Raw genomic sequence first — 16,657 nt, forward strand, 5'->3', positions numbered from 1 at the left:
GGCGGACGTTCGAGTCCTCCCTCGGGCATGGGTGTGTGTATTTTCCTTAGGATAAATTAGGTTAAGTAGTGTGTAAGCTTAGGGACTGATGACCTTAGCAGTTAAGTCGCATAAGATTTCACACACATTTGAACATTTTTAATGAAACAATATCGTAAAAAGGAATATAGTATTTCGGTCTTCTTCTCTGTGGTCCTCCGATTCGATGCTATTATGGTTGCAGAGTTTAAGGATAGATGGCTTTGGTCCATTTATTCATTGAACTTGAGAACATAGTGTCATATTGAAGACGTATAGAATATGCAACGGATGGGTGCTGCCTAGTAGCAAGTCTGTCCAGATCCAGCTGTCACATATTCTTAAAACTATTTCGTCGTTCACTGAGAAACGGAGATCAGTTTCTCACTTCTAGCTCAGATTCTGGGTGCGATTCCGCTACCCTGCGTGTTGGGAAGCCTTCCCCAAAGGTTAAACGCAGTAACATAAGGAAGAGAAGAATTACAGGATGTGCTGAATGGAAGGAACAGTTTAATCAGCAAAGAATATGAATCGAGCGTAAAGTGAAGAAAGATGAAAGTAATGAGAAGTAGCAGAAATGAGAGTAACGAGAAACTCACCACAAAATAGGTAATCACGAAGTAGACGAAGATGAACTTTGCTACGTTGGAAGCAAAATAAAACATGACAGGAGAAGCAAAGAGGACATACAAAGGAGAGTAGTACAGACAAAAAGTGTCCCTGGCCAAAATAAGCATATTAATATCAAACATAGGCCTTAATCTCAGAAAGAAATTTTTGAGAATATACGTTTGGAGTGCAGCATTGTGTGGTAGTGAGTCATGGACTGTCGGAAAACCGGACCAGAAGAGACCCGGAGCATTTAAGAAGTGGTGCTGCAGAAGAATGTTGAAAATCTGATGAACTGATAGTGTAAAGAAAGAGGTGGTTCTCAGCAGAGCCACAGAAGAACCGGAAATATGGAAAACACTGACAAGAATTAGGGGCAGGTTGATAGATGTGTGAAGTCATCTTCATTGTACTATATGGAGCCGTAGAGGGTAAAAATGGTTGTGGAAGACAGAGACTGATGTACATCCAGAAAATCATTCAGGATGTAGGTTGCAAACGCTACTCTGAGATGAAGTAGTTGTCACAGGAGAGGAATTCATAGCATGCCGCATCAAACCAGTCGGAAGATTGATGAATCTAAAAAAATAAATAATAAAACTGACGAGGTCCTTGTTTGAAAAGACTAGTAACGAGTACGAGTAGACGTTTTGTGACGTGGAGAGCCTGCATATAATGTTCAGACCTGCGCACGCAGCAGATCAGATTATTTAAACGCGGTGAAATGTGTCCGAAAACCGATTTCACACCGCAGTACGGGTCGTCCGTCATCATTATGGCGCCCCATAACAGTTTACTGTAATCGTGATACACTAGAGCCCGTCTTTTTTTACGATGCTCCAAAACAGGCGAATACTGCGCCGCTGCGGATGACAGTTTGAAAATGAGAGTGCCGTTGGCGTAATTCGGGCTCGCCAATGGCCGTGGGGCGCTCCGTAATTACAACCGGAAATATCGGGGCGCCTCGGAGTCCTCGGATGAATAACAGCGCCGGGCTTTATAGACTGCGGTGATCGACCTGCCCCCTCATGGCGTTTGTCAAGTTGCTTAATGAGATTCCGTAGCGAGTGCGGGAAGACGGGCCAGCACATGGACCGGATGGAGTGTCGAGTCACCATAAGCGCGCTGTGGTAAGGACTAAGAGAATCACAAGCGAAATATTTCAGACCTATTTTAGTTCTCGGTCGCAATGGTTAATCAGTATGTGGTCAGAGGGAAGGGCTATTAAGTCAAATTAATTACCGCAATGAAAGTGTGGAATATCTATTTCTGCTCTTCGTATACTGTGAGAGGGCCTTCAACAAGGTAGGTAGAATGAAATTGTGGGAAATAATAACTACAGTGTAACCCTAAATGTGTTGAACGCCCATAGGCCACCATAAGATAACACTAAAATCGTCTGAACGAAGATCTATCAACCGTAAACGAACGACTAAAAGAAGTGTGTGGTCTCTCATTATTCCTTTTTGTACATACAGGGGATCCCAGGACGAATGGTCAATTATAGTGGATATGACAGGAACGCTTACTTCCAGCAAATAGCTTCGCTTGAGCATATGCCCCATTCTAAGTGGTTTACGAGACGGAACACTTTTAATATACATATTTTTGAGCAAGTGGTGTGCACTCCGCTAATCGCTTGTTGGTTGTGATATTACAATTAAGTGACCACAGAGGTCGCGAGATCTTACGCAGCCGGCCGCGGTGGCCTAGCGGTTCTAGGCGCTTCAGTCCGGAACCGCTCGACTGCTACGGTCGCAGGTTCGAATCCTGCCTCGGACATGGATGTGTGTGATGTCCTTAGGTTAGTTAGGTTTAAGTAGTTGTAAGTTCTAGGGGACTGATGACCTCAGAAGTTAAGTCCCATTGTGCTCAGAGCCATTTGAAACATTTTTTAGATCTTACGCCGTTAGGTGTTTGTTTATGGGAGTCGATGAAGCCTGGGGTGTAAAAACGAAAGGAGAATGTGCGAGACGAAGTGCTTGGTCACATCATGGACGCTGCTGCTTACATTTGGAACATATAGAAGCATCCTGACAAGAAACTCAACACGTTCTCCCAAGAATGCATTGAAGTTGATGTACAACTTTTGTTGTGAACTATACAATAACTGTAGTGTCATGTGAATGTGTTAAAAATTCCTTTTTTTTTTTAAATTGATTCTTTGTAAAACAAGCGTGGCAATGTTAACTAACTGTTGAACATCTGTAAAACTGACAATGTATTGAGCAATACACTGAAGCGCCAGAGAAACTGGTATAAGCATGCGTATTTAAATACAGAGATAAGTAAACAGGCAGAATACGGCGCTGCTGTCGGCAACGCCTATATAAGACAACAAGTGTCTGTCGCAGCTGTTAGATCGGTTATTGCTGCTACAATGACAGGTTATCAAGATTTAAGGGAGTTTGAACGTGGGGTTAAAGTCGGTACATGAGCGATGGGACACAGCATCTCCGAGGCAGGGATGAAGTGGGGATTTTCCCGTACGACCATTTCACGAGTGTACCGTGAATCTCAGGAATACGGTAAAACATCAAATACAAAATTGTTAAGGCTTTCGTGGCCACTTTTTGACAAACTGCCTATTGGCTTCTGTCTCGGATTTTTCGGCCGACGTTTGTCTAATGATTTTACTGACGTTTCTCCAGCATTGTCAAAGCTTCACACCCATAAATTCCTAGATCATTCCAAAGTTGTAAAGTCCTTTTTGACACATCCTGTATATTACTAGAAAATACTTATCAAAGTGATTGAAAACTTATATCCTTTTCTTTTTTTTTTCGTGCTCACTTTCATGTCCTTGTCGTGTCGATTTTCTTAAAAAAATTGACTTTCAAAGTCCCCATTTTCTGCAAACTTCATCTGTCAACACTAATCGCAAACCGACGGACACGTAGATTTCGCTGTATTGCCTTACTTGTAGGAATTTTTCCAGCGCGATTTTATTCACGCAGCGTAGCGCCGCGTTTGTCATTTAAATCCCCCTCCATAATACGAGGCGATTACGTAAGACTGAAGACAGCGCGGAGCGTGAAATCTGGAGCTTAATTCTGCGCACGGCCTGGCGGGAGGATTAGCAGCTATCAGGTCGCGGCTGATCCTGGATCCAGGAAGCGTGTTCCCTCCCCTCCCCCCTCTCCCTCCCCCTCCCCGCACTCTTGATCCCCTCCTACTTCTCTTCCCCTACCCCCCACCCCCCACCCAGAGAGGACACTTTAAATGCATTATTAAGCGCCGCCATATCCCTGCGTCTCCTGTGTCTTTTCCTGTCGCCGCTTCCCTGGGGGGTGCAGAGAGGGCGCGGTTTGCTGGTGACAGCAGAGTGGGTGGGGGGAAGCCGTCATTCTTTATTCATCAGAGCGGGAGCGATTTGCAATTCCATCGCCGCAGCGCGCAGCCCAGGCCACGGCTGATCCCGGCCTGGACGCAGGGGGCAGAAGACCGCGTCTCGCTTATCCCGCGGTCAGACCGCGGACCCGGGATTCGCCGGCCTCTGCCGCTCTCTCTCTCTTCGTTTCCTTCCCGCAAGTCACCGACGCCACACGCACTGTGTGCTTTCGTGGCCACTACAGCTACGTTGTTGGCTCTGCTACGTACGTTGAACATTTTTTACATGGTCACACAGGTAAGAGGTGCAGTAGACCGGGAAATTAAAGCCGCGGTGACAAGCCGATGAAGCTTTGCGCAGGTGTTCGCGCAGCGTCTCTAGTATGCCCATCGATCGAGTCTTGCCACACTTTTCAGTTCTTAGTGAAAAGTGAGTACGTAAAGACGCCTAGAACAATACAGTCGCTCGCCAAGTGTGAAGCGCCACCTGTCGTTCGATTCCTTAATGCTGAGGCGTTCCACCTCATTTCATGCCTCACACCACATGCATAAGAACAAAGTGTGGCAGCGGAGCAGGAACTGGGAAGCAGGACATAGGGATGTTTACGATACAGGCGGGCACGGGTCAACGTATGGACTCGAGAAATTCGTCAGTTCACAATGTCTGGGCTGGATGATTCGTTTCCCGAAATCTCATGGTCAGCTCTCTACACCGTCGTGAGTGAGACACCTCAGTGCCACACTCTCTGAGTGAGATGGGTACCCAATATTCTGTTCGACCATCTCACAAGACGGCGAAAGGGCGCCATCTTAGCGTTTCTTCGGCATTACCGTGATGATGCAGACGATTTTTGTACAAAATTCTCACAGAGAACAAGAAATAGATTCATTTCGAAAACCAAGAAACAAAAGAGCAGTCCAAACAGTGGATGCTTTCTCATTTCCCGAGTAAATCAAAAGCGTACAAGCGAAATTTCTTCGTCATAAAGTGTATGGCTACTATGCTCTGGGACCGAAAACGTTTTTACGTGTTTTGTTGGTTGAATTCGTGGAAGCGTGGCACGACCATCACTGCAGCCTCATACAGCGTGATTCTTCGACGTTCACGAAGGGCAATTTAGAACAAGCGATGAGAAATCTTGTCGTCAGGCACTACCCTTCTCTATGACAATTCTCGGCCGCACATTGCAGCTGTAACAAAGATGCTCTTGCGGCGTTTTCGATAGAAAGTGACCGATCACCGACCGCACAGCCAGGACTCGGCTCCCTCTCATTTTGATCTCTTAGCTCACATGAACCGCTGGGCATGAGGACAACAGTTTAGCACACACAAGCTGCAGACCAGAGTAGAGAGACGGAGGAAAGCACAGGAGTCTGCCTTCTATGACGAGGATTTTTAGAAAGTTGATACCACGCTACAAGAAGTCGGAGCCGTGACCATATAGAGAGGTAGCTTGAAGGTGTAGCTAAATTTTTCATTTCTTTTTCACTTTGATTTTCATACCATGACCGATTGGCTCTTAAAACACGCCCTTGTACATCTATAGCTACATTATTGTCTGCATACATCATCCAGAATCTACCGTATGATTCATGATGGGGCTAGAGGGGGGGGGGGGGTTACGTTGAACCACTAAGAGTCATTTCCTTTCCTACTCCACTCGCAAATAGAGCGAGGGGAGGAACGACTGTCGAAATACCTCCGTACGGGGCCTTATGTTTCTTACATTCACTGTCCATACGCGAAATGTGTATTTGCGGCAGTAGAATCGCTTTGCAGTCGGCTTCAAATGCCACGTCTCCAAAGTTTCTCAATAATGTTTCGCGAAAAGAAAGTTTCTTCCCTCCAGGAATTCCCATTTGAGTTCACGAAGCATCTCCTTAATACTCTCGTATTGGTCGAACCTGTTGGTAACTGTATGCGAGCTGAGCTACACTTCCCAACAGAACCGAAGTCACCGTTCACCTTCCCCACTACAATCGTTACTATCTGCATTTCACATCGCTTTCCGACGTTACGCCCAGATATTCGGGTTTAATCGACGTCAGTGTCCAGCAGTACCCTACGTAAGCTATATTCCAACACTGCAAGTTTGTTTTTTCTTGCTCATCCACTTTAACTTACATTTCCCACATTTAGAGCCAGCGGCCATTCATCACACCAACTAGAAATTTTGTCTGCCATCTTGCGTCTTCCTACAGCCACTTAACTTCGGCACCTTGCCGTGCACAACAACATAATCGGCAAGCAACCGCATATTGCCGGTCACCATGTCCGTCAGATCATTAACGTATATAGAGAGTAAGAGCGGTCCCATCACACTCCCCTGGGGCACTCCTGGCGATTTGCTTGTGTCTGATGAACACTCGCCGTCGAGGACGACATACTAGGTTCCGTAACTTAAATAGTGTTCGAGCTACTCGCATATTTGGTAACCTGTTCCACTATCTCGTACATTCGTTAGCGATCTGTAATGGGGTACCGCGTCAAACGCTTTTCAGAAATTTAGGAATAAGGAATTCACCTGTTGCGCTTCATGTGAGAAAAGGCCAACCTAAGTTCGCGCGAGTTTATTGTATTCGAACTGATAATATGTTAGATAGTTCTGCAGTCAACCGATGTTACGGATAGGCCGGCCGGAGTGGCTGAGCGGTTCTAGGCGCTACTGTCAGGAACCGCGCGACCGCTACGGTCGCAGGTTCGAATCCTGCCTCGGGCATGGATGTGTGTGATGTCCTTAGGTTAGTTAGGTTCAAGTAGTTCTAAGTTCTAGGGGACTGATGACCTCAGAAGTTAAGTCCCATAGTGCTCAGAGCCATTTGAACCATTTTTGATGTTACGGATACTGGTCTGTAATTTTGCGGGCCCGTCCATTTATCTTTCTGACATAGACGCTCACCTGCGCTTTTTATCAGTCTCTTGGGACTTCAAGGTAGGCGAGATATGCACGATAAATGCAAGCTACGTAAGTGACCTAGGCAGTATAGTCGTCTTCGTAAATCAGAACGACGATTCCGTCCGGACTTGGCGACTTGTTTGCTTTAAATTCTTCCAGCTGCTTCTCTAACTCCGGTAGTACCTATTACTATGTTCTCGATAAAAGTGTCTGCGCGACACTCAAACGATGGTATGTTTGTGCAGTCCTGCTACGTCAGTGGTTTCTTCAACGAGGACTTTAAAACTTCAGCTTTCATTTTGCTGTCGTCTGTGACAAACCAGACTGATCAACGAGTGGTAGAAATCTTCGCCCCCCCTTAACGCTTTTACGTCCGACCAGAATATTCTGGGGGGTTCTCGGCAAGATCTTTAGCTAAGGTATGACAGTGGGAGGTAAGTTGGATACTTTCAGCATCTATCTACATAGCTCTTATAATTTCGTGACATTCATCGCAAAATTAAATTCGCCTTGTAGTCAGTGTCAGGTCGGTCTTCCGACCCTAAATGTGTTCGTCTATAGAAGATCTAATTACACTCTAGGACACAGAATATATAGAAAGCCTATAAATACAAATAGGTATTTACACTCTACTTCGTAACGCTACCCAGCCCAGAAACATGTGGTGCTCTATCCTGTCATACGTAATCGTCTCATATTGTGGAGGGGCTTTCAGTGACAAAAGTGAAGCTGTACTGTGTGAGTAAAATCGCGGTGCTATAATTTCTGGTGGTTATACAATACAGAGAACTTTAAGTATCCCTCAGTTTTCGAATGGTATAGACTTTGTTGTTGTTCGTAAAGGTCAAAGCCACAACAGATTCTCAGATGCGTAACATTGCACTGTTTTTTTTTTTTTTTTTTTTTTTTTTTTTTTTTTTTTTTTTTACACCGACAGTCCATAAAGATGCGAGACTGATTGTATCCCTGGAGTATAAGCGACTTCAGCACAGTACCTACGGTGGCGGCTTGAAGAAACAACTGTAAACAACAGATGTTCATTCGTCCAGCCAGTTCTGAGCAAGCAGTGTTAAGTAGCGACCGTGCAGCTATAGCGTGTCAACGTGGTTGAGGCGCAAATCGTAATGGGGCGACCTCTCTAAATCAAGTGTTGTAGACGATCTTCACAATGTTCTGAAGAAGAGGAAGGAGTGTGTGTAGAGTTTGTCCCGCACAGCTTCACTCCCGAACACGACGACAAGAGGTTGACTACGCAAACACCTGAAGCATTAAAACCGTCTTCACATTCCTCTATTTCTTATTAATCCAGTCTCGAAACTTTTTGGACGGACAGTGTACAAAATACAATAAATACAAACAATTTGAATGATTGTAGCTTCGTCATATGTTGCACTGAGAACTATCTTTTTTTGTTTCTTGGTGGTGGCTACTTTCGGACACACGTGCCCATTTTCAAACCATCCTATCCTACGTGTGACAATACAGGTGAAAGCCGATGTACCAAAACTGCCCCTGCAGTGATGATAAAAGCGGAACTATGACCGACTCAACAGCAGGAAGAAGACCATAGAATGGACAAGAGTATTATTAAGAACGCAAAACATATCGATTCTTTGGTATAAGTCTTTACTTTGCATTTACCTTTTTTTTAATGGAGATTTTTTTATGGGCGAGTTTATGAGTCAGGAAGACTAACATAAAATCCAATTCTATTATCTAAAAGATGTTTTTTTACTAACAGCATAAATTTGGGGCTTTTGATGAGCTGTGCACTACTTTTGAATGCAGTTGTACTACCATTGTACCAGTTTCGTTCAAAATACATAATAAGAAAATATAGATCAAATTATTGGAAATTTACGTCCTATTGTGTGTCCCGACATTTATGTCCTTGTTGCGACAATTCACATCATTGAGTGAACCATTTAGACGTTGTACTCAGTTTTGGGAGTCAGACGGTGGTACTATGTAGAATGCCTGAAGCATTACAATTATCGTCTTAAACGTTTATCTATTTTTTTCATTATTCCAGCCTTGAAACCTTTTGCACTGACAGAGGTGTATATACTTATCCGGAGTGCTTCCTAAGAGTCGTCATGCGCATTTCTCCGGTCTTTTGGCTGGATTCAGCCGAAACAAATACTGCTCCTCACGTGTTTCAAGCGAGGTCCGATGTGGTTGCAAAGCGTCGATTTGTTTCGCGCTACAAACAAAATGATTTTTAAAGCGGAATTTTACGTCTGCGTTCGATAGAGCGGTTTGAAATTAGTCTACTGAGATACTTGTTTCATCGATATGTATTAATAGGGACAGTAAAGCTCTAAGAATAACCAGCACTTCATCATCAACAGCACCGCCCTGGCCCGCGCTCACTCTACCTACATGCAGCAACGCTGCTCAGTCGATGCTGGAGTACTGGATTTTCTTCCTGTTTTACATATCGATAAAACAAATATAGCACTAAGCTTGTTTCGGACTGCTCTATCGAATGAGTAGGAAAAATTCCGCTTTTTCATCATCTTGTTTCTAATGGGGAAACAAAACTGACTCCCTTCGTTGACATTGGGCGTAGCAGAGAAAACGCTAAGAGCAGTATTTGTTGGGCTGGTTCCAGACACATATTGCGAAAACGAAACTGCATGTATCTGCCGGAACATCAGAGAAAATGCACATTACGTCTATCAGGAGGGACACTCAGATTTCCTCGGTTTGCGGTTGTTTCGCCTACATACAACACGCTAATGAAACTCCAATGCCTAGGCACTTTTGGAGAAGATACAATTAATTAACGAGTCGCTAAATAAACGCCAGTCCGCTGTGGCAGGCTTTGCAGTCCCGTGGCCAGAGGGCGTCCCGTACAAAGCTACACACAGAGGGAATATTAGATAACTAGATTGGTCCAAAATTCATAGAATCCATTATTTCACGTCCAGTTGCCGCAAGAGGATTGTAAAGAGAATAGTAGCCCAGCAGTCACACAGAGAATACAGAAAAGAAGGCCGCTGTCTGCTGACCGCGCCTTGTGGCTCAAAGTTCACGGGAATAGAACACAGGGCATTTATACAGCAACTGCTTTCGACAACGGCCGCCGTTTTGCGCACAGAAAGATTCGTACTCCAAAAACAGCTTTGTACTTCTCAGCGCTTCCAGTATCGTCAGGCGTTTCTCAGTGTTTCCAGCATTAGCAAACTTAAAGGTGCCCAACAACGCGTTTTTTAAAATCATCCCTCCATTGATTGGTCTGAAACCTTGTGCGAATATTTTTTTTGTCTGCCTAATTAGGATTCCCAACACGCTCTACAGTGGAAAGTTGTCTCTGCCGTGCACTTCACAATGGTTCGCTGAGCATGGATGCAAGTGTTACATGGAGATCCCTTGAATATAAAATTTCAAGACGTTGTTGAGTTAAGAATAACTAAGAGCAAGATTTACCCGCCAGGGGAGCCGAGAGCACTAAAGCGCTCCTTCCTAGACTTGGGTAGGCGCGCAGGCCTTGGATCGAATCCGCCCGGTGGATTAACGACGAGGGCCGGTATGCCGGCCAGCCTGGATGTGGGTTTTAGGCGGTTTTCCACATCCCGATAGATGAATACCGGGCTGATCCCCACGATCCACTTCAGTTACACGACTCACAGACATCTGAACACATTCGCACTATTTCATGGCTTACACAAGACGCAGACAGCTGGGATACACCACTTACGTCCTGGAGGGTTCGGGGTGGCGGCAGGAAGGGCATCCGGCCTCCCTCTGCAACTAACACTGCCAAATCCGTAATAACACGGCCGACCCCGCGTGAGGCGGGACAAGGCCCAAAGAAAGAAAAGGGCCAGATTTCTAGAACAAAATCCAGTACACACTTACACAAACTCAGAACCCCCAGACGTGAATGAAATCTAAAACGTGATTAAAGATTTTAAGAATGATGCGGGCGTTGGTGAAGACTCAGTAAATGCTGAAATGTGGTAAATTGCCGGTGCTGGGACTGCCAGAGAGCTACATGTAGTCTTTCAAAAAGCCTGGGGAACGGAAGGTATATCACACGATTGGAAAACATCATTATTAATTCACCTTCTGTGCTTCGCACTGACAAATGCAAAATGCAGAATTAAATTTTTAGGTGAAACCTCGAAGACGCTTAAGATCTACACTGGTTAAAGACAAAGAGATGGATTATCCCGACAGCTGTTCATTTGGGTAGTAGGAAATCTAATCAGGGAATGGAGCGAAAAACAGAAAAAGATGAAATTTAAAAAATGATGGTTGGTGGTAAAGGGGATAATCTACAAACTGATTGTTCAGATTTTGCAGACGATCTTGCCATCTCAGCTGAATCTATAGAAGATGCAAAAATGGGGATAAAGCTCCTACAAGAGACGGCTTTAAAAGCAGGTCTATGTATATCATTTGAAAGAACAGAATGCATGACAGACTGAAACGAGTCACCGAAAAATATGGAAACTAATTTCGGAAGAATAAAAACTGGCCAGGCGGGAGTAGGATTAACGCACTGACGGTTCAGCGCAAACATAATTATGTATACAGACAGTTCATCCGTTCCGGGAATCGGGGATTTCGACAGTTTTAGTCTGTTATCGAAATTAACCATAGCAACATGCAGGTTCCAGGGATTCCAAGACTTTCGAGAATATTTTAATTTCAAGTCTGACAAATGAAAAAATGAATATGTTTTAAATGTAATATCATTACAAATTGACAATTTTATAATTTTTGCTACACCTGCGTTATTAAACCTTCCTTCTTGCCAAATTCCATGATTAGAAAACAATGGGAAGTATCATATCGGTCTCGATGAGCGTTTCCGAATATCAAAATATGTGACAAAATGGATGTGCCTTTTGACTGCATTGTCTTATAAACTTCGATTTTTTATACTGACAAAGGATCGTAGGTCTTAGTAGTCTATACAAACTTCAACTTGATACGTCTGCCGGTTCCTGACGAAAAGGGTTTTCTGTAGTCGGCCAGACGCACAGACAGGCTACAGAGTGATCATATAAGGATTTCGTTTTAACTGAACATCGTACGGAATCAAAAAAAAAATGATACAACATTTAATATCTAGATGAAACCAGATACATAGGACACAGAAGCTAACTTAGCAACGACAAGGAACATGGAGGTGGGATTTCAGTTATCAGAGACCTATGTAACAAGATACTGACTTCCATAAATGCGAAACTCCGTCACTACAAAGCTGTCATTAGAACAGAACACCTTTATGCCTTAGCATTCCTTTCGTTAAATGTAGCCAAACGGTTAGGTGAAGTAGAGAAGGGAGGAGAGAAAATAACCAGGAAAATATGGCGACAAAAAATATGACAGTAGGAAATAGAACGAATATTAGACACAACGAGGAAGAGATGATATGTATCCTTGGACACCTAAGAAGACCAGGGGAAAAAAGAATAAAAAACCAATTTCAGCTTTTTCGATGGAAACGCAAAAACATCAGTGACGTGGATCAAAATTAAAGCAGATCTGGGGATAATGGATATAGTGGAGGAAGAAGTAAGAGAAAGAGAAAAATTCATAGCAAAAGTAAAACGTTTCTAGGGCTTCCGGGACCAAACGAAGAAAAAGACAGGCGCAGTATGCACACAAGGGAAAGAGAATAACGTAGGGAAGGACTGAAAAACTACTGGATAGAAGGAAATGAGAGAAGGAAGAAGATAAAAGTTTTATGGTCCTCAGTAGACCACACTAATACATAAAAAATGTTAATAACACTATATTCAATCTTTTTCCCATATAGAGCAGAATGGTCCCTTCTCTTCTCAAACTCTACAGTGGTGAGCCGAATACAGCTGACTATACAGAACATGGGTGGATTGCAAGAAGGGAAGGAAGTTAAAGTTATAGCGTCCCACGAAGGAGGAGGTCATTAAAGACGAAGCACAAGCTCGGGACGGGAAAGGATAGAGAAGGTTATCATCCGTATCCTTTGAAATGGGTCGTTCCATCATTTGAGATTTTGGGAGACAGTAGTAAATCTCACAAAATGAACTGTCGAAGAAAGTCTGGTGATACTCGGTGGACATTAGATAAGAAAATGAGACGTCAAGTGTAGCAGACGAATATGACGATTGTGGAAGAAAAGTAATATGACGTCTGCGGAAGTAAAGAGGATGAAAAGTGTAAGCTGATACTGAATAAATGCTCATCAGTAATAAGTTAATGTAACAGAAAGTCTTTTCTAGGAGCACTTGCTTGGATTGCAGCATTGTGTAGAAACGTAACGTAAGAGAGTAAAATAACAGAATAGAATAAATTAGACTGAAATGTGGTGAATCACAATAATGAGCAACTCCAGTTGGGCAGATTGGGTATGGAATAGACAGTTCGTTAATGAAGGGAAGAACAAGGCAGAGAGGTAGCAACTGTAGACTGAAACCAAGGCTTGAATAGATTGAGCAGGTTCAAATGGATGTAGCTTGCAGTTGTTATACTGAGCAGTGAAAACACTGCTGGACGGAGTTAAAATAAACTGTGAGTCACAGCACTTGGATGAACTGATCGTGAAGAAACAGTTACTTCGACAAAGAGATAAATAGGTCATTACACCCTAGAAGATCTGAAGTAGCTAGCAAAAAAGAACCCCGTAAAGGGAAAGTTTAACTTCCACTTGTAAAAACAAAGTTCGTATCCACAGAGTACTAAGAAAACCTGATATTGACACAGTGTTTAAACCAACAATAAAGGTTTGTGATTACTTTAACACTGGAAAAATACCGATGATCGCAGCTTGCCACAGCTCAAGTACAAAGGTGATTCGGTTGTCCCTACTGGTATGTTTTACGCAACCTGCAATACTTTAAAAAACCACGTGCAACATTTTTATATTCTCTCACTTGATACTTGCAAAATATTAGTCCTACAGAAAAAATGAGTGGGAACTTTTTGTAGGAAATTTAAGGTAATTACATTTTTTTACTATGATACGTTTCCGCCGGAAGCCACGGTTTTTGAATTATTAAAGGAAAACGCGTTTGAAGGTCACTTTTGTACGCTCTTCCTGAATAATTCAAAAACTACGGTCTCTAGCTAAAATGTATCCCAGCACAAAATTTAACTAACTTAAATTTCCCACAGAAAGGTCCTGTTCATTTTTTTTTTTTTTTTTTTTTTTTTTTTTTTTTTTTTTTTTTTTTTTTTTTTTTTTTTGTAGAAGTAACAGTTACAGTGCAGCAAGCGAGAGAATATGAAAAGGTATTTGAAGGCATTGCGGGTTGCACAAAACCACTGGGGGCAGGTGAATCATCCTATGTGAGGTCTCATACACATGTAGTCAAATGTATAAAGGAACTACAAAAAGAAACATTAACACTCAGCTTAAAGAACCCAAGACCAATTGTCATCAGGGCCACACGTACAAATTGGCAGATGCAGATCACACACAGATACTGGGGAACCGACAAATTCGATTCTCCGATAACGTTGTTTTACGAAAGTCCAATTATTACTATGCTAGGATGTACAGGCAGGCCACAGAAATTTGAAAGCGCAAAAACTTACTTAACAGAAAAGAAGGGGACTGAAATGAGATACGATGTCGGCTTTGCAACCAGTGCTAAATAAAGAAAACAGTGCCAATTCTCACGCTTCATAACACACGTCACGCGAATCTGCGATCTCTATCTGTGGACTGACGACGTGGCTGCCCCACTATTGCGTTGATAGTACAGTCAGTGTGGCTTATCTGAGGCTCTGACAACCTCTGATGTTGTCTCCAGCAATACGAAGCGAAACGATAGGCGGAGAAATAAAAATGTGTTGGACGAGGGCCTTGCGCCAGCAAAACGGAAACCACCAAGGATGCAAGATAAAATTAATCCATCTGCTATGCAAGATAAATGTGACACGCAAAGTACCCCAGACTTCAAGAAGAACGCAATAACTCCAATTATAAAGACGGTAGGAGCTCACATGTGTGAATATTCAGGAACCATTGATTTGATATGTTAGGTTTGGAAAATAATTACAAGAATTATTTGCAGAAGAATGGAACAACTGGAACCGTAGAGGGCGATCGCGAGGAAGAACACTTTTTTCCGGAAAAATGTCGGAACAAGCAAGGCAATACCGGCAGTACGACTTAGAAGGTTAATGAGCGGAAAACCTATTGGGTTGGTGCGTAAGTTCGCGCGTTTTTCCCTAAGTTGAATATAGACAACAGATACACATAACGGAGACTTCAGTCATGAATAACGTATTATGCTTCACTATTTACGACAGTGTGCCGACGCTGGAATAACTTTTCGATTCCGCAACTGTAGAAGTCGTGTGGTTTTGAGGCGTAGAACCCGCCATGTTCGGAAAGCGTTCCTTTCTTCTCATTATATTACCATAAAGACATAATTTCTCACCACTATTAATGATAAAAGATAGGAATGGTCGGTGGTGTTCACGAACCATCTGATGACGAGCAAGCATAGTTGCAAACACAGCCAGCTGGAGACTCCTGTGATTTTGGTTTAGTGCAAGCAGTACCCATACACCCTATTCTTGAACCTTCTCCACTGCATGCAAATGTCGCACGATGGTGTAATGATGACACAGTTCCTCACATTTGTCAATTATCGAACACTTTTACGTGGCTCATTGTGGATTACTGCGTTTAAACGATCGTTGTGAAACACTGAAGGTCTTCCTAAACGTGGAGATTCACAAATATCAAAACGATCCCCCTCCAAACGAAAAAACCATTGTCTTGCCGTGCTCTGTCCAATGATAAAATCCTCATACGCGACGCAAATGTGTCTGGCTGCCTCCGCTGCTGTCACCCCTCTATTGAACGAAAACTCAGAAACATTCCTAATTCTTCACTTGGCACTCTGTTTCCTAGCGTCCACAGTTCCACTCGCTATCTTCAATTGAGAATAGGCAAAAAGCAACGGTGAACGACATATAAAAAGTGACAATCAATAAATGAACCCATAGCAACCGGAATACCAACATGCAGAACATAAACTTGTGGACAAAACTAATAGAGTTATCCGATTTGTTAGATTTAGAAAAGGCTTTTGACCGTAATGACTAGATTACACTGTTTAAAATTCTGAAGGTAACAGGGATGAAATATAATCAGTGAAAGTTTTACAAAAAACTGGTAGTAGTTATGAGTCAAACGACATGACGTAGCGTTACAGCCTCTCCCCGATGTTACTGAATCTGTACAGTGAGCTCTCTATCAAGGAAACCGAGAACAAATACGGGGGTTGCAACTTTAATAGTAGCAAGTATTTATTTACAGCTCGTACAAAATAGACATGTGTTTCAAAGTTTTACTGACCTTCAAAGTAATCACCAACACTGTGTATAACCCATTGCCAGCGATGTGGAAGTAAGTAGGATACTCTTAGCAGTGCCAGTTGTATTGACAGTTCGAGCGGCGCGTTCTATTGCCCGACGAATTTGTAGGAGTTGTGAAGCGAATGCTGTGAAGTCTTTCCTTCAGTTTAGAAATCGAGTTGAACTCACGAGGGCTTACGTCAGGGGAGTGCAGTGGGTGGTATAGCACTTAGCAGTCCCATCAGTCAAATAAATCAGTAACAACTTGCACTGTACGTGTTTGAGCAATGTCCTGCAAAATCATGGTCAGGTGCTGAAGAAAGTGTCATCACTTCTGTATCTACACTGGTCGTAGGTTGTATTCAAAAAATGAACAGCACAGAGATAGAAGTGATGACACTTTCTGCAGGACCTGACCATCATTTTGCAGGACAGTGCTCAAGCACGTACAATGTATGCTGTTGCTGATTTGATTGACTAATGGGACTGCT

The sequence above is a fragment of the Schistocerca piceifrons genome, chromosome 10 (genome assembly GCF_021461385.2).
Source record: "Schistocerca piceifrons isolate TAMUIC-IGC-003096 chromosome 10, iqSchPice1.1, whole genome shotgun sequence".
NCBI classification, from domain to species: Eukaryota; Metazoa; Arthropoda; class Insecta; order Orthoptera; family Acrididae; genus Schistocerca; species Schistocerca piceifrons.